The sequence below is a fragment of the Schistocerca serialis genome, chromosome 10 (assembly GCF_023864345.2).
Source record: "Schistocerca serialis cubense isolate TAMUIC-IGC-003099 chromosome 10, iqSchSeri2.2, whole genome shotgun sequence".
Lineage (NCBI taxonomy): Eukaryota > Metazoa > Arthropoda > Insecta > Orthoptera > Acrididae > Schistocerca > Schistocerca serialis.
Window position 1 is genome coordinate 53015452 of NC_064647.1, and position 13897 is coordinate 53029348.

At 42.7% G+C, this 13897-nt stretch overlaps 1 protein-coding gene across 1 annotated transcript in view; it reads left to right on the forward strand.

Moving 5' to 3' along the window:
* The window catches only part of LOC126425034 (CWF19-like protein 2), a 188145-nt gene extending 185251 nt beyond the window's left edge, over window positions 1-2894 (forward strand). The window contains exon 17 of the transcript XR_007576250.1: window positions 2547-2894. The gene's annotated coding sequence lies outside the window, so the exon portion shown is untranslated. The remainder of the gene's footprint in view (window positions 1-2546) is intronic.
* The last annotated feature ends 11003 nt before the right edge of the window (window positions 2895-13897 follow it).

Here is a 13897-nt window from a genome sequence, read left to right on the forward strand (position 1 = left end):
CACTTCTTGTCTATCTCATTTTTGAGATGTTTGTATTCCTTTTTGCCTGCTTCATTTACTGCATTTTTATATTTTCTCCTTTCATCAGTTAAATTCAATATCTCTTCTATTACCCAAGGATTTCTGCTAGCCCTCTTCTTTTTACCTCCTTGATCATCTGCAGTCTTCACTATTTCATCTCTGAAAGCTACCCATTCTTCTTCTACTGTATTTCCCCTGTATTTGTCAACTGTTCCCTAATGCTCTCTCTGAAACTCTCTACAATCTCTGGTTCTTTCAGTTTATCCAGGTTCCATCTCCTTAAATTCATACATTTTTGCAGTTTCTTCAGTTTTAATCTACAGCTCATAACCAATAAATTGTGGTCAGAATCCACATCTGCCCCTGGAAATGTCTTACAATTTAAAACTTGGTTCCTAAATCTCTGTCTTACTATTATATAATCTATCTGAATTTTCCCATCTCTCCAGGCCTCTTCCACGTATACAACCTTCTTTCATGATTCTTAAACCAAGTGTGAGCTATGGTTACGTCATGCACCATGAAAAATTCTACCAGGCGGCTTCCTCTTTCATTCCTTACCCCCATTCCATTTTCACCTACTACTTTCCCTTCTCTGCCTTTTCATACTGTTGAATTCCAGATCCCCATGACTCTTAAATTTTCGTCTCCTTTAACGATCTGAGTAATGTCTTTTATTGCATCATACACTTCTTCAATCTCTTCACCATCTGCGAAGCTAGTTAGCATATAAACTTTTACTACTGTGATAGGCATGGGCTTGGAATCTATCTTGGCTACAATAATGTGTTCACTATGCTGTTCATAGTAGCTTATCCACACTCCTATTTTTTATTCAGTATTAAACCTACTCCTGCATTACCCCTATTTTATTTTGTATTTAGCCTATAACCCTGTATTCATCTGACCAGAAGTCTTGTTCCTCCTGCCACCGAACTTCACTAATTCCCCCTATATCTAACTTTAAGCTGTCCATTTCTCTTTTTAAATTTTCTAACCCACCTGCCCGATTAAAGGATCTACATTCCACACTCCAATCCATTTCTTCTGATAACGACATCCTCCTGCGTAGTCCCCGCCTGGAAATCCGAATGGGGGAGTATTTTACCTCTGGAATATTTTACGCAAGAGGACACCATTGTCATTTAACCATACAGTAAAGCTGCATGCCCTCTGGAAAAATTATGGCTGTAGTTTTGCCTTGCTTACAGCCGTTTGCAGTACCAGCACAGCAATGCTGTTTTGGTTAATTTTTACAAGGTCTGATTGGTCTATCATCCAGACTGTTGCCCCTGCAACTACTGAAAAGTCTGCTGCCCCTCTTCAGGAACCACACATTTGTCTGAGCTTTATGTTCTTTCAACTGACACAGTTGTTCCTGTGTTGTCTAGTTCTTGTCATGCTACTTTTGAAGTGGCACCACCTTTAATTCTGGTAATTCTTTCACATTTGAGAATAGATATTTTTATTCTAAACAAAAACTGACAGTTTTAAGCTGAGATTTTTGTAGAAAATAAGAACACAATGAATGTGTCACATCTCCAATTACTTCCCCTTCCCTCCCAGAGTACATATAGCTTCTAGAGGTGATTGCACAAGCCAAAATTATATATGAAATAGTTCCTGTTACTCAGACATTTGGGGGCAGTAGATCACGCCAAATTACTGATCCAGATCATGTTTTTCCTTTATTAGAGCTTTTTGCATGGATGCACGGGAGAAAATATAAATTTTTCTGTCACTTTGATCTAAATGCAAAAATCACCATCGTCTGTGTTAACGCCTCATCTCCGAAATTAGAATTGATGTTGTTTTGCCATACTCTCCATGTGAAAACCTACACGTGGATCATTTTGGCTCCAAGTTATGGCTCTCATCCAGTGCGAAAGCGGAATTGATCCAAGTGCAAAATATTATTATGATTGTGAGTTAAAGTTTGGAATTTGTGTAATATATTAAGTCAAAATAGTTGCTTATTTTTTATAACAATGATTGAATAAACTGACTACAGAGTAATTTTTCAACTGGTAACAAAAGATGATGTTGACTGTATAGAACTCAGCTGCCCCATTGCAGTCATTTTTTCATTTTTGACTGTGTTTATATTCTCTTTCCTCTTTGCTGCGCATTATATACTCTTTGCTGTGTACAAGTGTAAGGTTCTTGCTGTTTGTATGTACATTTTCGAAGTTAGAATAGTGTGTCAGTGAAATGGACAACAGAAATACACGCTCTAGAGATGAAAATACGTTAGCATTACAAAATTCATTGAGCGGATATGAAAGTAATGTGGATTTTTCCAGCAATCATTCATCCTACCAGCCCCCAGACCATGTGAAAGGCTATAGAGGTGTGTATATTTATGAAGAGTGGTTATAATATAATGTAATTTGGAATGATTGCCATTAGATTAAAACAGCTGTGCTGGAGATTTGACCATCTCTCTGATTTAGTAACTTGCATTTTACCTTCCTACTGTGTAGATCTTGGCATTTGATTTTTATCAGAGATTTTATTACTTCCAGATATCTTTCAAGAGATTGGCCAGTCTTCTTCTAGTGTGATAGGTAATTTAGGAGAAGATGTCGACAATGAAGAGACTGATGAACATATTAGAGGCAGAATACGGCTAAGAAATATGGATGGAGTAGAAGAATAAAAATAAAATCCAAAATAACAGCAGGTCAGGAATACACCAACATAAATTGTAACACTGTGACAGAAAAAGTATTCATGCCTGTTGAATATAACTGCCACCATAAATGCAGTGAGTAAGTTCCTGCTCAAAATCAGAAAATGACGCATAACATGTATTACCAGTTATCTTCATTGGATACACAAACGACTTGGTTATGTAATGTTTAAAAACTATAGTACCCAAATTATGTAAGAAAAGGTGTTCTATTCAGGCACCTAGCAACAAAAGTGTGACAAGACAGTTCGTATTATGTGATAAAAGAGTTTGTAAAAATTTCTCGCTGTGTGTGACGCAAGTTAGCAATAAAAGAATTGATTATACACTATGAATTAAAAAAAGTCTCTGGAATACCTGAAAATGACAAAAGGGGACGAATATCTCATCCTAGCAAGATCTCTGAGGAGAAAGTGACATGGATCAGAGACCATATTAAAACTTTCGTAAATACACGAATGGTCACAGGTTTGTTTGATCCATGAGAAAGTGTCACAGAGGTACTGAAGAAGCTGAAATGACAGACTTAAAGGCAGACGTAAACTGTTCCGAGGAAGTCTACTAACAAAGTTTCATGAACCGTCTTTAAATTATGACTCTAGGAACGTACTACAACCCCTGCATATTGCCCACATAGGGATCGTGAGGATAAGATTAGAATAATTACACTGTGCACAGAGGCATTCAATCATTCTTCACACATCCCATACGTTAATGGAATGGGAATACACCCTAATAACTTGCACAATTAGGTGTACCCTCTGCCATGCACTTCACAGTGGTTTGCAGATTATGGATGTAGATGTAGATACAAGAGTGACTATGGAAAAAGTAAGTCTTCACATCAGTACTTGTCTCCAGGGCTGTCCATTAGTACAATGTATGAAGTATTCAAAGAAAAATGCGAGGCAGAGGAAAAGCCGATTCTAAAAAAGTATGTCTACAAAACAGTGTTCACAACAGAGTTCAGTTCACTATTTTACATAACTAAAACAGAGACATCCAAAACATGTGTAGCAAAAAAAACAAAAGAAGACCTAGAAACATGCTTAGTTTTAAGAAACCAGGAGGATGACAATATCAAATTGGCAACTAAAGTGTAAGGTATTTAGAATGACTGTAAAGCAAAAGTTAAAGATGTTAAATCTTTACAACTTTTGACTTGGAGTGCACACTTCCCCTTCCATATTTAAATACAAGTGAGTTCTATTATCAAAGGCAACTTAAGATGCTCAGTTTCAGAGTAAATTCCTACCTAAAATACGGAGAAAAAATTGTAATGAACAAGTGGCCTGAACATTGTGGAGCGAAAGGTTTTCAGGAAGTGATTTCCTCACACCATCACTATAAAGAAAATTCTCTGCCAGATTTCATCAAAACCCTGCACATTTTTAGTGGCTGTCACTGTAGACAGAACTGAAAGTGGAACATATTACATTCTGTTATGTTTCTGGTCAACAAATTGTCTCATTTCGAAAATAATGTTATGTGCTACCTTGTGAGTGTCGTTCATTCTTACCAAATGACATGGCTTTTTCTTTCATAAGTCGAGAGCAGAAGAGATGAACAGACATCCTTATGCCTCAGGCAAGGATGGACCTTGGGCGTGGCTGATGGAAGTGTAAACCTTCCATAGTTCGAGACCTGACAAGTTTCTGGATTTTGAAAGCCTAGCAGATCGCTCCAAAGACTACCAATCTGTCTTTTGGGAGGATGCAAAGATATCATAAATGTGAAAAACAAAATTCTTCAAGGACTCAAATTTCATGTGTTACAATGATGGCTATATAGAATAGCATGAAGCAACTGACTTCAAACCTAATAACAGATTTGCAGGCATTTCTGTCAAGCCTCCGAAATTACATACCTGCACTAGAAAGCGCAGCAAAGCCAATATCACACAATAATTTGTTCCACCAGTTCACCATCCATTCTACCCACTAATTTCGTGTGTACTCAGAAAAGGAAGGGGCGATAAGGCTCAGGACGATGAAAACGTGCTACCCTCCAGATCTTAATTGCCTTGTTCCGATGTGACACAGCTTTAATTGCAGTATTTGTTTGAAGCAAAGTGATCCAAGCGATTTTTAGGGCAAAAACAAAACATTTTGTATCTTCTAACAGAAAGATTTCAATACAACATTAATTTATTCACATTCATTAGTCATTAGTAGATCAAACTATGAAAATGTCAAATTTCCTTAAAACAAACACAAAAGCTTTTCCCTAGTTTTCTCAAAATGATGAGAATGCCATTTGGATCAGTATGGTTCTGCCATCACCATTTAAGTTGAGATACAGTAACAACAGCCTCCAGTTTGGATATGTGTCACAGGCACATTTCTACCTTAACAATTTAAAAAGACTAGCTTAGCTGCTGATCCGCTTTAATACTAGTATAACAAAATACTTTTTTTTTTAATTTGCATCCTCTATTGTACCCCCTTCTAAAAATGATGCAACACGTTTTTTTAAATTTATAACTGAGAATCCAAGTACCAATTTTCATAGGTCTAACTTCAAAATTGCCTTAATAGTGACATATTTTCAAAAAGGCTTTCATATCCTATTTCACTCTCTTAGGAGTGTAATTTTGAACAATGCCTTCTTAAATGATGCCTATAGTAAAAGACTCACACCCTCTCCAAAGTTCAAGTTTCTATCCTTAGCGGTTTGGGCCGGCCTGATGAGACAGTGAATCAGCCTGGCACAATTCCATCCCCTTGGGCAGGTTGTACTAAACACGCAAACAAAGTTGACACTCGGTGCGGTGGCTGATGGGAGTGACCGTAAAGGCATTTCCCTTTTGCCGTCGCTCCCATCAGCCACGGTGTCGAGTGCCAACTTTGAAAGCACGAATATTAGTTCAAATGTGTGTGAAATCTTATGGGACTTAACTGCTAAGGTCATCAGTCCCTAAGCTTACACATTACTTAACCTAAATCATCCTAAGGACAAACACCCACACACACACCCATGCCCGAGAGAGGACTTGAACCTCCACCGGGATCAGCCGCACAGTCCATGACTGCAGCGCCCTAGACCACTCGGCTAATCCCGCGCGGCTGAATATTAGTCTCCTGTTAGCAACCGGTTTAACTCTACTCTTGGAATAGATGGAGAAACGCATTGTGTGAACCCAGTATAATGCAAACTCTGACTAAGTTAAGTTTCGGTTTCTGGCAATTAGCGACCTTAACTGGGAAATAAGTTTTCAAGACGGCAGGAATAGTGACAGATTCAGATAGTGATGGCTGAGATTTTCGCTGAATTGTTCATGAGAATGAGGACGGAGAAGGAAATGAGACAACGCCAATTACAAATTTATGTCCAGATTTCTTTAATCAAAGGAAGCCATGCTTCATCTTTTCAGTCTTGTACCTTATGTAATAAACTGGAGCATGTGATGGACAGGTGAAAGTATTTCTCTGTTTTCAAAACTTATAGTTTATTTGCAGTAATATGCATTTAATGCCAGTATTTCGTCTTATTTACGTAAGACAGGTACATTAAAATGACAATTCGTGCCAAAATAGTCTTGTTTATCTGGCGTGCGTTACAACTACTGCAAAAATGTAGTGAAAAAGACTGTTTCATTTTGCAGACAGTGCCATAATAGACTTAACCAAATCGAAAAACCACGCCAGTTGTGGACATTATGTGTATTAACAGCTTTTTCTGTTTTAGACAAAAGCATATGATTTTTCGTGTTGCAAAACGGATTGATAAAACAATTGTGTCCCAATTTCACTCAGCTACAGTACGCCAGTAGCAGAATATATTGTTCCACTTTGTTTACTATTGGGAATCATCCTTTCTGGAAACACCACAACAGTGTCAGAACAACATTCCGCCTTTCAGTGAAAATATTAAGTTCACAGGTCCATTAACACCTCAGAGCAACAACTTTGTCTCCCAACAACCATTATTCACTGAAGCTTGTGAACTATTTGTGCTTACTCAAGCTAAGTTTAGCACAGTAAAATTAACAGGTAAGTTAGCAATTTTTCAAACTCCTGCTTCCCCAGCTATAGAATATAGCTTTGGGTTTCTCAGTTGTTATTACTATTCACATAAACCCATCTATAATTTATAATAAAATAATAGCTATATGTATATGGTACTGAACCTGCATAGTTGCAGCACATGGAAGGAATGCCTGGAACGCTATGTTTTTAACTTTTCTTGAATATCAAGCTATTTTCAGTATCATTCTTTATATCAAATTGCAACTAGTTGAAGGTAACTTAAATTGAAATATTGTACTTATGTGAAGTACCATTTATTTCTTAAATTTATGGCTAATTATGTTTGTTTAATGTAACAAATCAACTCAGCCACATCTGGAGCAGAAAATACTGTTCACTCTTATCTCCCATTCGAACAACAAATTTCACCTTTTAGTGAATGCTACAAAGCACCAAGACTGTCCAGCACATAGCATTATTCCCATAGATATGTAAATTATTTGTGTTTACTAAAGCTAAGTTCAACACAGAAAAATTAACAGGAAATAACTCATAGCAAAGTTTAGCCATACGTTTTTATTCTGAAATCATTTGTTCCAATTTTTATTTCCTGATCCCAGTGTTGGCCTTTATTCTCTTTTTTTAACAGTTAACAGTTTTTCCTTCCTTCACTGCTTTTTGTTATGCTACTTTTAAAACAACACTATTTGCAAGTCTGATAATTGTTTCACATTTGAACAGGTATTTTTATTCCGAAAACAAAACTGGCAGGTCTAAGCTGAGTTGACTGTAGAAAATAAGGAAGAATATAGAGAAGGTGTCATATCTTCAGTTACTTCCCCTTCCCTCCCAGATTAAATATAACTGCTAAATATGATTCCACAAGCCAAAACTATGTTTGAAATAGTCAAAATATCCACGGGTGTGCTGCCGGTCTATAGTGTCCAACGGGCACAATATTTCGGCGATCATACATGTCGCCATCATCAGGTGAACTGACGGACTGAGCTCCTGTGAACGTGCCGGCACGGAGATCCGTACGCTATGGCTGCTCAGAGGGAACTGTGTTCGGTCGCGGCGGCGGCCGATTTAAATACCCTCCGCCCGCGGCGCGCTCCCTCCGCCGTCCGCGCCCCGCGCCACGGTCGCGCGGTGGAACAGATTGCGACGGCGTCTGAGATGACGTCGGAGTGATGGCTCTGTCCGCCGTGGTCGTCACAACTATACGTTTGCTCGATTTACTCTTGATTAACCCGATCGCTGGTTCCCAAGCCTTGCTAAGATTATAGCCACAGTCACGGTTTATGAGGTCGTCATTGGTGCGAATTTCGATGGCCTCTCTAACAACGCTGTCCCAGTATCTCGACGTCTGTACCAGAATCCTCGTGCGGTCATATTCCATGGCGTGATTTTCCGACAAACAATGTTCAGCGACCGCCGACTTGCTCGGATACATCAGGCGAGTGTGCCTCTGGTGTTCACGGCACCGATCCTCGACGGTACGCATCGTCTGACCAATATACGACTTGCCACATTGACACGGAATCTGGTACACGCCGGCCTTCCTCAAACCGAGGTCATCTTTGGCGCTCCCCACCAGTGCACGAGTTTTATTTGGAGGACAAAACACAGTTCCGACCCGGTGTTTCTTCAGAATGCGAGCGATTTTCCCCGAGAGTGCGCCTGTGTATGGAATAAATGCAGTGCCTACCTCCTCCCTCGTGACTTCATCCATCTCAAGAGGTTGTGCCGCAGTGGTTGGGCGGAGAGCACGTTGAATCTGCCACTCTGAGTACCCATTTTTCCGAAATACAGTTCTCAGATGTTCCAATTCCTGGGGTAGACTCTCTGCGTCAGAGATAGTGCGCGCCCTATGTACTAGAGTTTTAAGTACCCCATTCCTCTGTGAAGGGTGGTGGCAGCTGTCTGCGTGCAAATACAGATCAGTGTGCGTAGTCTTCCGATACACCCCATGACCTAGGGTGCCGTCAGCCCTTCTCTTGACCAAGACGTCGAGGAAAGGTAATTTACCCTCCGTTTCAGTCTCCATAGTGAATTTGATGTTGGGGTGTATGGAGTTTAGATGTGTGAGGAAGTCAAGGAGTTTATCCATACCATGTGGCCAGATGACGAACGTGTCGTCCACGTAACGGAAAAAGCAAGTAGGTTTCCATACGGATGACGACAGGGCTTCCTCCTCGAAGTTCTCCATGTACAAATTCGCTACCACCAGTGAGAGTGGGCTACCCATGGCTACTCCCTCCGTTTGTTCGTAGTATTCTCCATTAAAAAGAAAATACGTGGAAGTCAAGACATGCCTAAAAAGTTCAGTGGTCTTCTCGTCAAACTTCTGACTAATCAATTCTAGTGACTCTCGCAGGGGTACCCTCGTAAACAAGGAAACGACGTCAAAACTCACCATGATATCTGATTCATCCAACCTGAAGCTGTCAAGGCGTTTAACAAAATCCACGGAATTACGGATGTGATGAGGGCATTTACCCACATAAGGACTTAATATTCCCGTCAGGTATTTGGCCAGCAAATATGTAGGTGCCCTGATGTTGTTGACAATGGGGCGTAATGGTATCCCCTCTTTGTGAACCTTCGGGAGTCCATATAGTCTAGGCGGTACCGGATCTTGGGGTAACAATTTCTTAGCGTCACCCTCCGGTAAATCTGCGTCCTTGAGAAGCGCCCTCGTCTTGTTCTCCACCTTCTTTGTAGGGTCAACGCTGATCTTCCGGTAGGAATCGTCATTTAGCAGGCTCTGCATCTTATCAGTGTAGTCCTTATGGGAGACAACAACTGTAGCATTGCCTTTGTCGGCCGGTAAGACAACAATTTCAGAGCGCTCCCTCAGATCACGAATGGCCGCCCTCTCTTTACTGCTGATATTTGACTTCATCGGCTTGGATTTCGTCAACGCACGACAAGTTTCACGACGTATTTCCTCGGCTGATTCTGGCGGAAGTCGAGCTGCAACCTGTTCAACAGCACTAACAATTTCTGCGACTGGAGTGAACTTGGGGGTGGGAGCGAAGTTGAGACCTTTCTGCAAAACCGAGACTGCATCATCACTCAACACCATGCCACTCAAATTGATGACAGTCTTGCACGGAACCTGCAGAGATGGTTTGTCAAGGAGACGTGAGAACTTAGCTGTTTGACGTCCCATAGCCTTCTTATGGGCGGAATCAGCTGACACCCAGGTGACACCATCAATCCAATCCCAGGAACAAGAAGTAAACTTACTAGCCAGTTGCAAATGTAGTTTGAGTAATTCCTGTGAGATAAACTCAAGGCTCCGGCGGGTGAATTGCACTCTCTCACGTACCAATGCGAGGCTGGCTCGTTTCTTGATTCTCTTAGCTGCTGCAGAATCGATGTGATGCATAACCTTAGCAAAATTTTTTTTTTTTTTTGGAACAACATTCTCGGAACGACATCTCTTTAGAAAGGCAAGAGTACTTAGCAAACGACATCTACGGTGGCGCAACTTTTCAAATTTCTTCATGCTGCGATACATCTCCTCCCCGTAAAGGTGTATGATGTGATTCTTGAGTTTCTCCCGGCGTATTTGATAGTCAAAATATCCACGGGTGTGCTGCCGGTCTATAGTGTCCAACGGGCACAATATTTCGGCGATCATACATGTCGCCATCATCAGGTGAACTGACGGACTGAGCTCCTGTGAACGTGCCGGCACGGAGATCCGTACGCTATGGCTGCTCAGAGGGAACTGGGTTCGGTCGCGGCGGCGGCCGATTTAAATACCCTCCGCCCGCGGCGCGCTCCCTCCGCCGTCCGCGCCCCGCGCCACGGTCGCGCGGTGGAACAGATTGCGACGGCGTCTGAGATGACGTCGGAGTGATGGCTCTGTCCGCCGTGGTCGTCACAACTATACGTTTGCTCGATTTACTCTTGATTAACCCGATCGCTGGTTCCCAAGCCTTGCTAAGATTATAGCCACAGTCACGGTTTATGAGGTCGTCATTGGTGCGAATTTCGATGGCCTCTCTAACAACGCTGTCCCAGTATCTCGACGTCTGTACCAGAATCCTCGTGCGGTCATATTCCATGGCGTGATTTTCCGACAAACAATGTTCAGCGACCGCCGACTTGCTCGGATACATCAGGCGAGTGTGCCTCTGGTGTTCACGGCATCGATCCTCGACGGTACGCATCGTCTGACCAATATACGACTTGCCACATTGACACGGAATCTGGTACACGCCGGCCTTCCTCAAACCGAGGTCATCTTTGGCGCTCCCCACCAGTGCACGAGTTTTATTTGGAGGACAAAACACAGTTCCGACCCGGTGTTTCTTCAGAATGCGAGCGATTTTCCCCGAGAGTGCGCCTGTGTATGGAATAAATGCAGTGCCTACCTCCTCCCTCGTGACTTCATCCATCTCAAGAGGTTGTGCCGCAGTGGTTGGGCGGAGAGCACGTTGAATCTGCCACTCTGAGTACCCATTTTTCCGAAATACAGTTCTCAGATGTTCCAATTCCTGGGGTAGACTCTCTGCGTCAGAGATAGTGCGCGCCCTATGTACTAGAGTTTTAAGTACCCCATTCCTCTGTGAAGGGTGGTGGCAGCTGTCTGCGTGCAAATACAGATCAGTGTGCGTAGTCTTCCGATACACCCCATGACCTAGGGTGCCGTCAGCCCTTCTCTTGACCAAGACGTCGAGGAAAGGTAATTTACCCTCCGTTTCAGTCTCCATAGTGAATTTGATGTTGGGGTGTATGGAGTTTAGATGTGTGAGGAAGTCAAGGAGTTTATCCATACCATGTGGCCAGATGACGAACGTGTCGTCCACGTAACGGAAAAAGCAAGTAGGTTTCCATACGGATGACGACAGGGCTTCCTCCTCGAAGTTCTCCATGTACAAATTCGCTACCACCGGTGAGAGTGGGCTACCCATGGCTACTCCCTCCGTTTGTTCGTAGTATTCTCCATTAAAAAGAAAATACGTGGAAGTCAAGACATGCCTAAAAAGTTCAGTGGTCTTCTCGTCAAACTTCTGACTAATCAATTCTAGTGACTCTCGCAGGGGTACCCTCGTAAACAAGGAAACGACGTCAAAACTCACCATGATATCTGATTCATCCAACCTGAAGCTGTCAAGGCGTTTAACAAAATCCACGGAATTACGGATGTGATGAGGGCATTTACCCACATAAGGACTTAATATTCCCGTCAGGTATTTGGCCAGCAAATATGTATGTGCCCTGATGTTGTTGACAATGGGGCGTAATGGTATCCCCTCTTTGTGAACCTTCGGGAGTCCATATAGTCTAGGCGGTACCGGACCTTGGGGTAACAATTTCTTAGCGTCACCCTCCGGTAAATCTGCGTCCTTGAGAAGCGCCCTCGTCTTGTTCTCCACCTTCTTTGTAGGGTCAACGCTGATCTTCCGGTAGGAATCGTCATTTAGCAGGCTCTGCATCTTATCAGTGTAGTCCTTATGGGAGACAACAACTGTAGCATTGCCTTTGTCAGCCGGTAAGACAACAATTTCAGAGCGCTCCCTCAGATCACGAATGGCCGCCCTCTCTTTACTGCTGATATTTGACTTCATCGGCTTGGATTTCGTCAACGCACGACAAGTTTCACGACGTATTTCCTCGGCTGATTCTGGCGGAAGTCGGGCTGCAACCTGTTCAACAGCACTAACAATTTCTGCGACTGGAGTGAACTTGGGGGTGGGAGAGAAGTTGAGACCTTTCTGCAAAACCGAGACTGCATCATCACTCAACACCATGCCACTCAAATTGATGACAGTCTTGCACGGAACCTGCAGAGATGGTTTGTCAAGGAGACGTGAGAACTTAGCTGTTTGACGTCCCGTAGCCTTCTTATGGGCGGAATCAGCTGACACCCAGGTGACACCATCAATCCAATCCCAGGAACAAGAAGTAAACTTACTAGCCAGTTGCAAATGTAGTTTGAGTAATTCCTGTGAGATAAACTCAAGGCTCCGGCGGGTGAATTGCACTCTCTCACGTACCAATGCGAGGCTGGCTCGTTTCTTGATTCTCTTAGCTGCTGCAGAATCGATGTGATGCATAACCTTAGCAAAATTTGGAACAACATTCTCGGAACGACATCTCTTTAGAAAGGCAAGAGTACTTAGCAAACGACATCTACGGTGGCGCAACTTTTCAAATTTCTTCATGCTGCGATACATCTCCTCCCCGTAAAGGTGTATGATGTGATTCTTGAGTTTCTCTCGGCGTATTTGATAGTCAAAATATCCACGGGTGTGCTGCCGGTCTATAGTGTCCAACGGGCACAATATTTCGGCGATCATACATGTCGCCATCATCAGGTGAACTGACGGACTGAGCTGTGACTCCAGTCGCAGAAATTGTTAGTGCTGTTGAACAGGTTGCAGCTCGACTTCCGCCAGAATCAGCCGAGGAAATACGTCGTGAAACTTGTCGTGCGTTGACGAAATCCAAGCCGATGAAGTCAAATATCAGCAGTAAAGAGAGGGCGGCCATTCGTGATCTGAGGGAGCGCTCTGAAATTGTTGTCTTACCGGCTGACAAAGGCAATGCTACAGTTGTTGTCTCCCATAAGGACTACACTGATAAGATGCAGAGCCTGCTAAATGACGATTCCTACCGGAAGATCAGCGTTGACCCTACAAAGAAGGTGGAGAACAAGACGAGGGCGCTTCTCAAGGACGCAGATTTACCGGAGGGTGACGCTAAGAAATTGTTACCCCAAGGTCCGGTACCGCCTAGACTATATGGACTCCCGAAGGTTCACAAAGAGGGGATACCATTACGCCCCATTGTCAACAACATCAGGGCACCTACATATTTGCTGGCCAAATACCTGACGGGAATATTAAGTCCTTATGTGGGTAAATGCCCTCATCACATCCGTAATTCCGTGGATTTTGTTAAACGCCTTGACAGCTTCAGGTTGGATGAATCAGATATCATGGTGAGTTTTGACGTCGTTTCCTTGTTTACGAGGGTACCCCTGCGAGAGTCACTAGAATTGATTAGTCAGAAGTTTGACGAGAAGACCACTGAACTTTTTAGGCATGTCTTGACTTCCACGTATTTTCTTTTTAATGGAGAATACTACGAACAAACGGAGGGAGTAGCCATGGGTAGCCCACTCTCACCGGTGGTAGCGAATTTGTACATGGAGAACTTCGAGGAGGAAGCCCTGTCGTCATCCGTATGGAAA